The sequence below is a fragment of the Nematolebias whitei genome, chromosome 7, assembly GCF_014905685.2.
Source record: "Nematolebias whitei isolate Nwh7 chromosome 7, NemWhi1, whole genome shotgun sequence".
NCBI lineage: Eukaryota > Metazoa > Chordata > Actinopteri > Cyprinodontiformes > Rivulidae > Nematolebias > Nematolebias whitei.
The window spans coordinates 15,085,745-15,097,962 of record NC_056504.1 but is presented as its reverse complement, the minus strand read 5'-3'; the positions used below and the strand labels follow the sequence as shown (position 1 = coordinate 15,097,962).

General features: G+C 40.8%; 1 protein-coding gene across 1 annotated transcript in view; it reads right to left on the bottom strand.

The window, feature by feature from the left end:
• Positions 1 to 12,016, bottom strand: part of LOC119412158 (caM kinase-like vesicle-associated protein) — an 81,478-nt gene extending 69,462 nt beyond the window's left edge. Inside the window, exon 1 of the mRNA XM_037679135.1 lies at positions 11,844 to 12,016. The gene's annotated coding sequence lies outside the window, so the exon portion shown is untranslated. The remainder of the gene's footprint in view (positions 1 to 11,843) is intronic.
• Between the last annotated feature and the right edge of the window lie 202 nt (positions 12,017 to 12,218).

Sequence of the window (12,218 nt, the reverse complement as noted above, 5' to 3'; positions counted from 1 at the left end):
TTTTTTTTCCTGCATACCTCTTAATTGGAAAGATCAGCTGGTCTCTCAACAAAATTGATCAACTTCTCCCGACAGGAGTCAGGGTAAGGAGGACCATCTGACCTCTAAGGAAACAAATTGGATTCATGATGACAACTAGATTCTACTGTTTGGGTTGGTGAAATCTTGGATTGTCTACAAATTCGTGTGGAGGTGTTGAAGCTTGACAGTGCTCGGACTGAATGTGGAGCTGTGACAGGGAGTTGGAGCAGCTGTTATCAGGACTGTGATCTCCCTGGCAGCACTCATGATTGGTGGGAATAATCTGGAGAAGCTGTGAGCTCGACTTTTGGAGTAAAATATCAATTCGGCTGTTTTGGAGTTCCATCAGAGAATATGTACAGCAAGACTTTAAAGGCAGAAACAACAATTCATGAGTTCTGCCTGACCCAAGCTGTGGCCTTGATGCTGGACTTATCTAAACTCCTCCTGGAATATTTTGAAAACAACAAAGATACTTTGTCTGTTTCCTCACCCCTCCCTTCCCCAAGGCCGTGGACATGTAACAGAACCTCAACTGAGCTGAAGATGAACGTCACCTCTTATCTGGACAATGGCTGAGGGGGGGCTCTGGACTATGCTACGATTTTTCTTTAAAAATTCAATGTTTTCACCGCCTATATGTAAATGTATAACGTCTGTTTATGTTGCTTTGCTGTGGTAGGTTTTTTTGATGCCTCAAATTGTGCCCTGTCTAGGACATGATGTGAGAGATCTCTTTTTTAATACCGTCTCTCCTCATGTTTTCTTTCCTTTTCTCATCTAAGCAAAATATTATTCTGAATATTAATAAGAAGGCCACGCTAATTATTTATAGCCGCAGCTTTGTGCACTCCGCCCATCTTCGGACGACTGTACGTACATATTCATGTTGTATCTCGGTGCAATGCCAATAAAGTTTATTCTGATTCTGATACACCCACAGCTCATTATTTCCTTCTCCAGGCCACAACTATTGTCGTTTCCAGCAGGCAACTGGTTTCCTTCAGACCTTCAGAACACCACCTAAATACCAAGACCTCTCAAACTGACACCATCTGCAATTATTCAAGGTTCAAGGTTCTTTATTGCCATTAGCATCACATGTGGAATATGAGGTGGAACAAAATTGTGTACTCAGGGTCCCAGTTACACCCAAAATGTACCTAAACGTATGCCTGAGGAAGCGGTCCTAATAGCCCCTAAAATGCAAAAACAAATAATACTGAATTAAAATAATCAGGAAGACACAAACACATCTTTAAATGAATGATTAAGTTGCTTTTTACAGCCCTTTCAGTGACGACATCAAGATTAACTGGTCTTTCTTGTAAATGAGTATTCAAGGCTCAGTGGGAACTAATAAAGGTCTAATAATTGTTCATGTTTCCATATATGATGACAGGGGTCAGGGGGTGAGGGTGTTGTGTGCAGCTCCAAGGATTTGTCAAGCTTGAGCAAACAGTTTGTCATTATGGAGCTACTAGATATGTGAAAAGTTACAAGTTCTACCAAGTGTCATGGATTTACTCCCTTCATGGTTTATGTTTAATTTCTCTGTGCTTTGTTACTTGTGTTTTTCTGGTCATCAGTTCACTTCTCCTCAGTTAAGCTGTTGCATTTCAGTCTGTTTGTCCTGCTCATTCTCACCTGTTTTTGTATTGAGCACAGGTTTTGCCAATTACCTTATCAGCCCAGTCCCTTAAAACCTTTCTCCATTTTAAAATCAGTTCTGAATGTTGCTCACTCATGCCACAGTCTCAGTCTTCACTTTGTGCTTTTCTCCTTACACTCTCTGCCTGCTGCCATGTCAGCCCCTTGTGTTCTGTGAAGAATAAACAAGTTTATTTTAAGTTCAGCGGCAGCATGGTGACTCAGTTGGTAGAGCTGCTGCTCCTCAGCGAGAAGGTCGCCAGTTCAAATCCCGGCATGGGACCTTTCTGGGTGGAGTTTGCATGTTCTCTCCATGCAACCGTGAGTTTTCTTCAGGTACTCCAGTTTCCTCCCACAGATCAAAAACATGCATGTTAGACTGATTGATAACTCTAAATTGTCTCTAGGTGTGAGTGAGAGAGTGAATGGTTGTTTGTCTCCATGTGTCCCTGTGATGGACTGGAGACCTTTCTAGGACGTCCCCCATCTTTCACACAGTAGAGTTGCATTCGGTCCAAAAATTAATCCAGCCCCAGCCCGTAGCCATCATTGCCGAACCCCATCTGACCCGAAGAATTAACAGTAATTACAGTTCCAAACCAGAACACCCCCGCCCCCAACATTTTTAATTAAGCTTTGACTGCTTATATATTTATTAACGGTCCACGGTCACATGCAGCTGAGGGGACAGAAGATGGGCGCTGAGGGGTTGTTTGTCCTTTCATGGCCATCAAAGTGCATTAAATCACTGCTTCTGCCTGCATTCTGCATTACTCAGACACGGACCCTGCTCTGATATTTCGGATATTTTAGGATCTCACCTGTTTGAGTTGTCGGACACACACGTCCGCTGAGTGCAGGATGATCATCCATTTGGGCTTTGGATCTCTGGCAGTAGTCCATCTGAAGCTTAACTGAACTTTTTTAAAACTTCTTTTAACTGGCCGGTCAGCGCAAGGATAAATGGTCACATGCGGCTAGTGATGTATGGCAAGCTATGTTGACATATAATTGGATCGTCAGCCGCGCGGGTCCGCTGATGCAATCAAAACCCTGACACTGGTCCAGCCCACACATTAAGCACATTATTATGGCACTGTCCTAATCCGGGTCAGGCCAGGCTCCGGGTTCAGGTTAGAAATGACAGCTCTATCACACAGTGACAGCAGGATATGGGCACCAGTGACCCCTGTGACCCAAAATGGAAGAAACGGGTAAAAGATGATAGAAAATTCAACAACAGGCTAAATTCAAAACATCCGCGTGAAGTTTCCATTTAGTGTCTTTCTGATTGCAATCACATACAAGTGAAATTCCTACCAATATGCTTCTTCCACTACCATTTATTGTCATCCGTTTTTTCTAGGATGCAGTCATCAAATCTCACAAATTAATGGTACCTCTCTTTGTAAATATGAAATCAATCTTATCTCTACCCTTGTTGTTATAACAGCACAGGACAGGACAGGGCAGGTAGTTTGAGTGGTAAACTGATTTCTAGTAACAGTAGTTGTCTTTATGAAGCTCACATGTTCTTCACTTGCAGAAGAAAATGTCTACAGTGGCAGCATGAATCAATGCTGAGGTAAAATATTAATCCATTTCCATTAAAAATTCCCCTTCATATTTTCTATTTGTGAATACTGGGCAGGGCAGTTTTTGATGTGTATGGTGTCAAAAGTAACTATTTCTCTAAAGATGAGGTTTGAGGGCAGAAAACACCCCTTCTTTTTGATATCTACAATCCCATTTAATTTACCCCCCACGCCTTTAACCAACTTTAATTGTTTTTTGTTCAGAAACAGAAGAGGCAGTACCACGTGCCATTAAAACACAAGTGCTGTTTTATTCTTTCCTGAAAGAAGCCGTAACAACAACTGACTCCAACAGAGTCAGTAACTTTTTCTTCAATCCCACAGCAAAAGTCGAGCAGCTAGAAGGCAGCAAAAGTGAGGTAATAATAGTTAGCAGCTGACCTGATAATGGATTGATGATATACTGCCTCCCCCACCAACACAAACACGGAACATGTTTAAAAAGTCAACATGAGAATAAACAATGGTCCATATGAGGTGTTGTGCTGCCAGTGGCTCAACTTCACAAGAACGCTGTTATAGTGAACAATACTTCAAGATAACAGATTCTGGTGTCTGATAGGTTACAATGTTCTGCCATTTCTGTCACCAAAGAGGGTGGATGAAGGCTTGAGGACACAAATGCAGGAGGAGACTGATATTTTTTTTCAAAGTCAAACACATATTTGACATATGTGTCAAATATGACATATTATTTGAATATATGAAATAATATATGAATATATATATATATATCTCATATTTGAATATATGTTCAAACATTGAACATGTTCAATGTTCAAACATTGAACATTGAACATGTTCAATGTTTTATGTTATGAGTGCTTAGTGTATATTTAGTTGATGTTTTTCTTAGTTCATATCTTAGATGTTATTACTGTTTTTCTTATACATTTTATTGTTGGATGTAACTGGGACCCTGTGTACATAATTTCGCTCCACCACATGTACCACATGAGGTGCGAATGACAATAAAGAAACTCTGACTCTCTCTCTGATATTGTATATTAAAAGACCAAGTGTTCCTGTTATCTCTTGTTGTTGATAAATGAAGCCTGTAGGGCCCAGTTTACTGGAGACCTTATGTGTTTTTGGAACCAGAATCTGTGCACTAATGATGCAGAATAAGTCCCGCCCACTCGCCAGCACAAGACAATGGTGTTATGAGTTTTCCTTTATGCATAAAGTGATGGGCTGTCAGGGCCAACAACACCTTCTCTACTGACCTAAACTCTTTGTGAAGAGAATCGGTGGCATGAATGTTAATATAAACAATGTTTTTTTTCTGTAAAACATGTTTTTAATCATTGACATTACACTATTGTTTTAATTTGGTTGTGCTATTTAATCTGCGTATGTTAATTTTATCCAATCATATTTCAGCCAGGTGGCACAGTGGAGCAGTTGATAGAACTGCTGCCTCTCAGCGAGAGGGTTGCCGGATCAAATCCCAGCCAGGGGGCTGGTAGAGTTGCATGTCCTCTTGGTGTGTGCGTGGGTTTTTTCCAGGTACTCCATTTCCTCCCACAGACCAAAAGCATACATGTTTATTGGTAACTAAATTGTCCCTAGGTGTGAGTGAGAGAGTGAATGTTTGTCTTGTTTGTCTCTATGTGTCTCTGTGATGGACTGGAGACCTGTTCAGGGTGTCCCCTGCCTCTTGCACAGTGATGGCTGGACATGGGTACCAGTGATCCCCATGACCCGTAAAGGAAGAAACAGACAAAGATGATGGATGGATGGATGGATCTTTCAGTCAGAGTAGCACGGTGGAACAGTGGTTAAAGCTGTCACCTCACAGCAAGAAGGTCCAAGTTTGTTTTTTGTTTTTTTTGTCCAAGCACTCTGTGTTGACTTTACCTGTTTTCCTCATGCACTTGTAATGTTTTTCCAGGTACTTTTCCCCCACAGATCAAAAGCATGCATGTTAGATTAACTGGTCACTCACTAGCTGTGAGTGAAGGATTGGTTTTCTCATTTGCCTCTACATGTATGTGGCCGTGTGAACAACTTGATAACTTAAGCTGAAAATGAACACTCAGTTGCAGGAACGTTCAGCAGGGTTCACTGATGTGTCTCATGTAGAAATATTTTATGTGTTCATCTTTAATGCATCCTTTAAAAATTCCTCATTTTCACCAAATTTGTGAGCAACTTCCATTTTTATTGAAATTATCAGCTTACAGTCAGATGTTGTTTAACGGCTGTCACAGGTACCGCTGCAGTAGTTTATGTTTTACTGTAATATCTGCACTGTCCATTTCTTTCTTTCTTTATTTGTTCTCTCATTTCTCACAGCAGGATATCGATCCACTTTAAGCAGAGCACTATATTCCACGTGTCTGACTTCACAGGGCCACTTCTTTCTTTCTGCGGGTTGTGTGAGGAAGCTTCAGCTTCAGTGTGACGGGTGGACTATCAGCAGCAATATGCTGAAAGGAGAACCCTAACATTCACTGGATTAATCCTGAACAAATGTAACAGCAGCAAAGAAAAGCCTACATGATTTGTTCTGTTAGTTGAGAGGAAATGGCTCACACTAGTTTGGAGCGTCGCATCGTAGTTGCATCATGTTTATAGAAAATAATTCATCTGGAGACTGTTTGAAAATCCCCTCTAATGAGCAAATGTTCAATTAAATATTTCCCCGTTCTTTTATCTTGTAAATTCAGATGTTTTTCTCACTGCATTTTTATGAAATTAACCATACATGTGGGTTGTGTTGATAAGTCAGCCTCTGCAGTGGCTTTTGATTCCATTCATCAAAGCAAGAGACCACAGTCCTCCTAGAAAGAGCCAGTCCTGACTGATTACTGGTAATCTCACCTTGCCATGTTTGGTCTTTCTTTAATCATTAAACTCCACTCTCTTGTGCTACACAGGACCATTGCTGCCAATTATGCTTGTTTATTTAGTCCATTCATGTCAAACTGGTCCAAAACAACAAAGTCCATGCTCAATAATCCAGGTATAAAATCCAACAATGTTCAGTCAGATCAGCTGGACGGTTTCTTTTTTTGTGCTGAGACATCCAGATGACCTGACTGAACATTGTTGGATTTTATACCTGGATTATTGAGCATGGACTTTGGTGTTTTGAACCAGTTTAGTCCATTGTCAAAAATATAGTAAATTAAAGGCATTTCTTACCACTCACATCCTTTCAAGCCAGAGTTTAGGCCTAAAATTATTTTGTGGTGAGAAATGAGGGAGTTGTAAAACTAACCTCAAAAAATTATGTGCAAATATTATGTGAATACTGTTGGATAAAAATATCCTTGCATTAGCTACTTACTTAACAGGAGCACACACACTATGACAGGAGATTTTTTAACCCAGTTCACTTGCAAGGGCAGAGTTCACAACAGGTTGTCACAGATTCCAACATTTGTTAAGTTCCTGGCAAAAACCAGTGCAGACATGTTCTTGTTTTTAGTTTTCTATACCGCCTTACAATCTAGATGGTTTTTTTGGTTACATTTTCTTTTAAATACCATTTTATTTTCACTTGTTAATAAAAAAATCTCAATTTGTACACATTCTTCATGATTGTCTATTATTGTCTTCGTTGTCCACTGTTGTCATCATTCTTTGTTAGATCAGGTCTCTCTTGTAAATGAGTCCCTGAGGCTCAATGGGATTAATCTGTCTAAATGAAGGTTGAATGAATGAATGAACAGAAGTTTAACTGGAGTCCTGGTCATGAAGATCTGCACTGGGCAGTATACGAGAAATGTTTTTATACACGCTTATCATCACGATGACCTCGGCCTCTCAGCTCACAGACTCGGAGACGACCTTGGACATGAACATGCTGCTCCTCTCTGAGAGGAAAACAACTCTCTGAACTCACATGGTTCAACATTAATTTAACAATAGCAGTGATAATCATCCATAAACCTTTAACAAAATTCCCCTGACAAGTGCAATACTGTGATATGTGCAGAATGACTCAGTTATGAGCTCATCAAGTTTTAGCTCACGATCTGTAAAAATACCTGAGTTAGAGCTACCTTTGTCGAGCAGATGCACACACACTAACACAGAGAACAACATATCACCCGCTGCCACAAAGGGAAAGCAAATAAAAAAATTCCTACTGCAGAGCCGCCTGCCAGTTTCAGTTCCTTTAGTTCTAGTGTTCAACGTTTGAGTTTGGTGAATCAAAGACATGCACGTTGGACTGACTGGTAACTCTAATTGTCCCTAGGTGTAAGTGAGAGAGTGAATGGTTGTTTGTCTGAAGGACTGTAGACCTGTTCAGGGCGTCCCCTGCTCCTCACACAAAGATGGCTGGATATGGGCACCAGTGACCCCCATGGCTCAAAGAAGTGGGTAAAAGATAATGGATGGATGGATAGACAAAAAAAGTGAATATTTTTGATCAGATTTGCTCTGCTGAAATGCATCACTGCATGTACCCAGAGTGTGCAGGTCTGACAAATGAAGAACAGGTATTAGATACTGGATAATCTCTCAGGTGAGGGTTCTGTGCTGCAGCGCACAGAAATTTATGTCCCAATATTGTTGCTCGGTGTGTAATAAGAGCTGCATACTGGACACACTGAGGAGCACGCGAGGTGAAGTCACTTTGTCATGCTGCTCTGCGGCCCACTAAAACAGAACACCAATGTTACTGTATGAAGATTACAAGAAAACAAAAGGTCTAATGAATGAAAGCGCGTGAGTGAACAGACCTGCACAAACACTGGTAGATCCAGCAGATTTTTATTCACACAGTACAGAAAACATCTCTCTCCTCCTGGTTATTTGTTTCTTTTTAATTAAAAATATCCCCATTACTGTCATTAAGACATGGGAGTACATGCAGATGTGTAGCGGATCAGTCATAAAGCAGTCCTCACATGCATCGTGTACCAGCAGCTCATACAGAGACCAGCTCAAAGTTGGACTGTTTTCCCCAGAGACCTAATTGTGTCCAAACTGTGAGGCTGCGTGGTGGTCCGCCGCTGCTTCCTGCTGCTGCCACAGGACCACCTGGAGCCCAAAGGAGGTCTGGACCTCCACCATGATGGTAAAGACAGAACACCAGTGACTCGGGGACATGACATGTAAATGAACGACATTAATCTGTGATCAAAACGCTCTAGTGAGCAATTTTTTTTTTTTTATGAAGAGCTCAAAGTGTGGCTCAGCTTGGCTGCTGAAGAACTTGTCATTAAAAATAAATCTCAAACGAGGATCCATGAAGTAAAAAAAACTGCTGACGTAAATCAAGAGCAGTGTCGAACAAGCTGCAGAAAAGTGTCTCATGTTTACGTCTCGCTGTCAATAAATATTCTTTATAATCAGTCTGTGTGGCATGACAACGAGTTTTCTAAGAAAATTATATCATTTTCATGCCTGCGAACAGCGATTGCATGTCTGCCGTTCAAAACTTAAAGGGACATGTCAAACATTTTTAAGTGGAGTGGAGTTTTTTGTGTACAGTAGTCCCTCGCTACTTGGCAGTTCGTTTTTCGCAGACTCGCTCTATCGCAGTTTTTCAAAATAAGATTGGACATGACACAATTGGCTGATTGATGAGCTGCATGATAGGCATGGATTTTTTTTTTATTTAAAATTAATTATTTTAAATTATTTAGCACCTACTGCACCTGTGTGCAGCCCACACTGCCGGATAACCTTTCTCGTGCAGCTCCTCCTCCCTCCTCCTTCCTCCTCTGTGAATCAACATTGTGCAGTGGAGAAGTGGGCGTGGCCAAGAGTGCAGAGAGCAGCCGTGGCAGAGAGCTGAGATCATGACATTGTGCTCTTTTAGAACGTTTAGAGTTTAGAAACATTGTTTAGAATATTACTAGAGTGTGGGAAGGGTTCAAAATGCCTTTATATACTATATATATATATATATATATCCATCCATCCATCCATTTTCTTTACCCGCTCATTCCATTTTGGGTCACGGGGGTCGCTGGTGCCCATGTCCAGCAATCACTGTGCGAGGGGCGGGGTACACCCTGGACGGGTCGCAAGTCCATCACAGGGCCACATAGAGACAAACGACACAAACAACCATTCACTCTCTCACTCACACTTAGGGACAATTTAGAGTTACCAATCAGCCTAACATGCATGTTTTTGGTCTGTGGGAGGAAACCGGACTACCCGGAGAAAACCCACACATGCATGGAGAGAACATGCAAACTCCACCCAGAAAGCCCCCTGGACCGGGGTTCGAACCAAGGACCTGCTCGCTGAGAGGCAGCAGCTCTACCAGTTGCGCCACCGTGCTGCCACTGAGGGTGATGTAAAAGGTTATGAATTAGCAGTCACATGAATTTCAACGACAGTTTGGACGCTGGAGCTGGTCTCTGAAGCACCAATCCACTTTGGTCTTAGTCCCTCTCGGACTAGCCATTAGCTTGTCAGTCCCTTTTGGTGAATTTCATGTACCGTAATTTCCGGACCATAAGCCGCTACTTTTTTCACAGGCTTTGAACCCTGCAGCTTATACAATGCTGCAGCTAATTTATGTTTTTTAATTTTTTTTAAGGGCTAATGAGCTTCCTTCACCAAAACATTTAGCCTGGTCACACCCGGGCGCTCACAGAGCTGCCCAGTACATGTCCCTCTTGTGGGGTGGGTCAATGAGACTACCTGTATGAATAAAGGTAAAAAATAAATAATCAGACTTGAAAACATTCTTGAAGACTGGGTGAACACACAGAGAGCAGAAGGCCGAGGTGTTTCCACCATGCAGATCTGACTGAAAGCCAAAACAATCACCAATTCAATCCAATTGTGACACTGAAGAAGACAACTTTAGCTGTTTTACTGTGCAGGAGGAAGATTAACATAGCAATCATTGACTTTTCCTGGTAGGCTACTGTATTTATTTATTTTTTAATTTGCTCTGTTACAGGTTCTGTTCAGTCTAAAACATTGACTGAATGTATCTGTGTATGTTACCGGTATGTATTTAATTAAAAGTTTAAAAACTCTTTCTGTGTAAATATGTCATGTTACAACATGGACAACTGCGGCTTATACACAAGCGCAGCCTATATATGTACAAAATTAATATTATTATTTTATTTATTTAGTGTGCACAGCTTATATTCGGGTGTGCTCAATAGTCTGGACATTACGGTATTTTAAGTTCATAAATTGTCACATTCAAAGTTTTAATGCAACTGTCAGAAGTGGCTCTCCTTCTCTTTACACCTTCGACAGTGACACTCCAAGTTGTTTCCAACAGTGTGTTTCCAGTCAGAGTGCTTGTTTTTACAAATTACCTTCCTAGCCAAGAAAAAAAAAAGCAAAAGAAAACAATTAAGCTCTAATGTTTGTTTCTGCCGTTGTAGTTCATTTTGAAAAGAATTTAAAGCAGAAAGTGTGGTCATAAGTAAGCTAAGCTTTATGTTCATCCTCCCTTTATGCTGATCCACTGGACTGATGAAAAGGAAGCCATATAAAGATCCTCTTCATGCAGATTTAGAGTACACCTCCCCGTTCCTGAAGCGTCTACTTCACTAGAAAAAATTTCAGCTACGAGACTTGGGGGTACATTCAAAGAAAAAGAAAAATTACTAACAACTCGACGAGTGTTTTGGCTGAAAATGCTCATCCTTGGTTCTATCACGCTAATTTAATTTCTCTAAACTGGTTATTCAATTATCTATCTACAGCAGGTAAGATGTTAATGATTCATAACCTTTCAATTACCTTAATTTTGAAATGATCAAAGCATTGCTTTTAAATTGTTGTTATAAAAAAATGAAATCTTTTATTTCCACTGTAAAAGCACTTTGAATTGCATTTGACTTGTATGAATGGTGCTATAAAAATAAAGCTTGATCAAATAATTGATTGTTTTTTGTTTGTTTGTTTGTTTTTTGCTGTGCTCAGATACATGTAGATGTATTTTTACAGAGGCTGCAAAAATGTGCTTCAAAGCCTCTGGGAATTCATACAGAAAATGTCAAAATCACACCAGTGACAGAGCTCATCAGTGGCTTTAAACAAAGACGTCTGCTTTTTTAAAATTTCTAACAGAAACTTTGCATGACTCTGACAAATAATTTCCAGCTAAACTCCGGTCTGTAACCGATTGTTGCTTGGTGATGTGACAGCAGCATCTTCACAGGGCGGCAGCATCAGCACCACACTGTACATACATGTGTGCCTGCGGTGCATCGGGGCAGAAAAAGTGATGCAATAAACTTCTGGAAACCAACTGAGGCTCAAACGTACAGCTCTGGAAACAAACACGAGAATTAAAGGGAAGTTTGATGCTTTGAAACTTTATAGATCACATTATTTCTGCCCCTTTTAACTTTGTCAGCCATGTTCAAGCATTTTGTTTTATTAAATTGACTTTCTATGCCTAATGTGTTGAGTTGTTGTATACAAGTAAATAACTTTTAAATAAATGTAAGGGACATTAGATCTAACAGTGGCTGCTGTCCAGATAAATTGTTCTGTTTTCATCTAAATTTGAACAAATCTCAGTAAAAATAAATGTTAGAAGCAGATCCTGATGCACAGTTATTAGTCATTACATGGTCATGCCGGGTTTAAAACCTTTAACTCCATTCCTAAATCAGAATAACTCACCTTGACAGCAGATCCCGTCAGTTGAACGTAGACTCCAGTGAGTGTCAGAACGTGGACAGTGAGCCGCCCCCAGCTCCTCTCAGGCTAAACGTTCCAGTCAAGTTTGGAGAAATAAAAGTACTTCTGCGCCAAATTCTTCCGTTCCTGCCGCTTGTAGTACAGTTACCATCTGTTGTGCCTGTGCGCAAAGGAGCTCTGCGTGAGGAGGAGAGAGGAGGAGAGAGGAGGAGAGGATGGGAGGGGGGAGAGGAGGGGGTCCAGAGCGCAGCCAGCAGTGGAGAGGAGAGCTCTGAAAAACTGTCTAAATATCATAAAGTTAAACGTACTCTGCAAAAATCTTGTCAAAGAATCAGAATGCATTTATTTGATTTATTA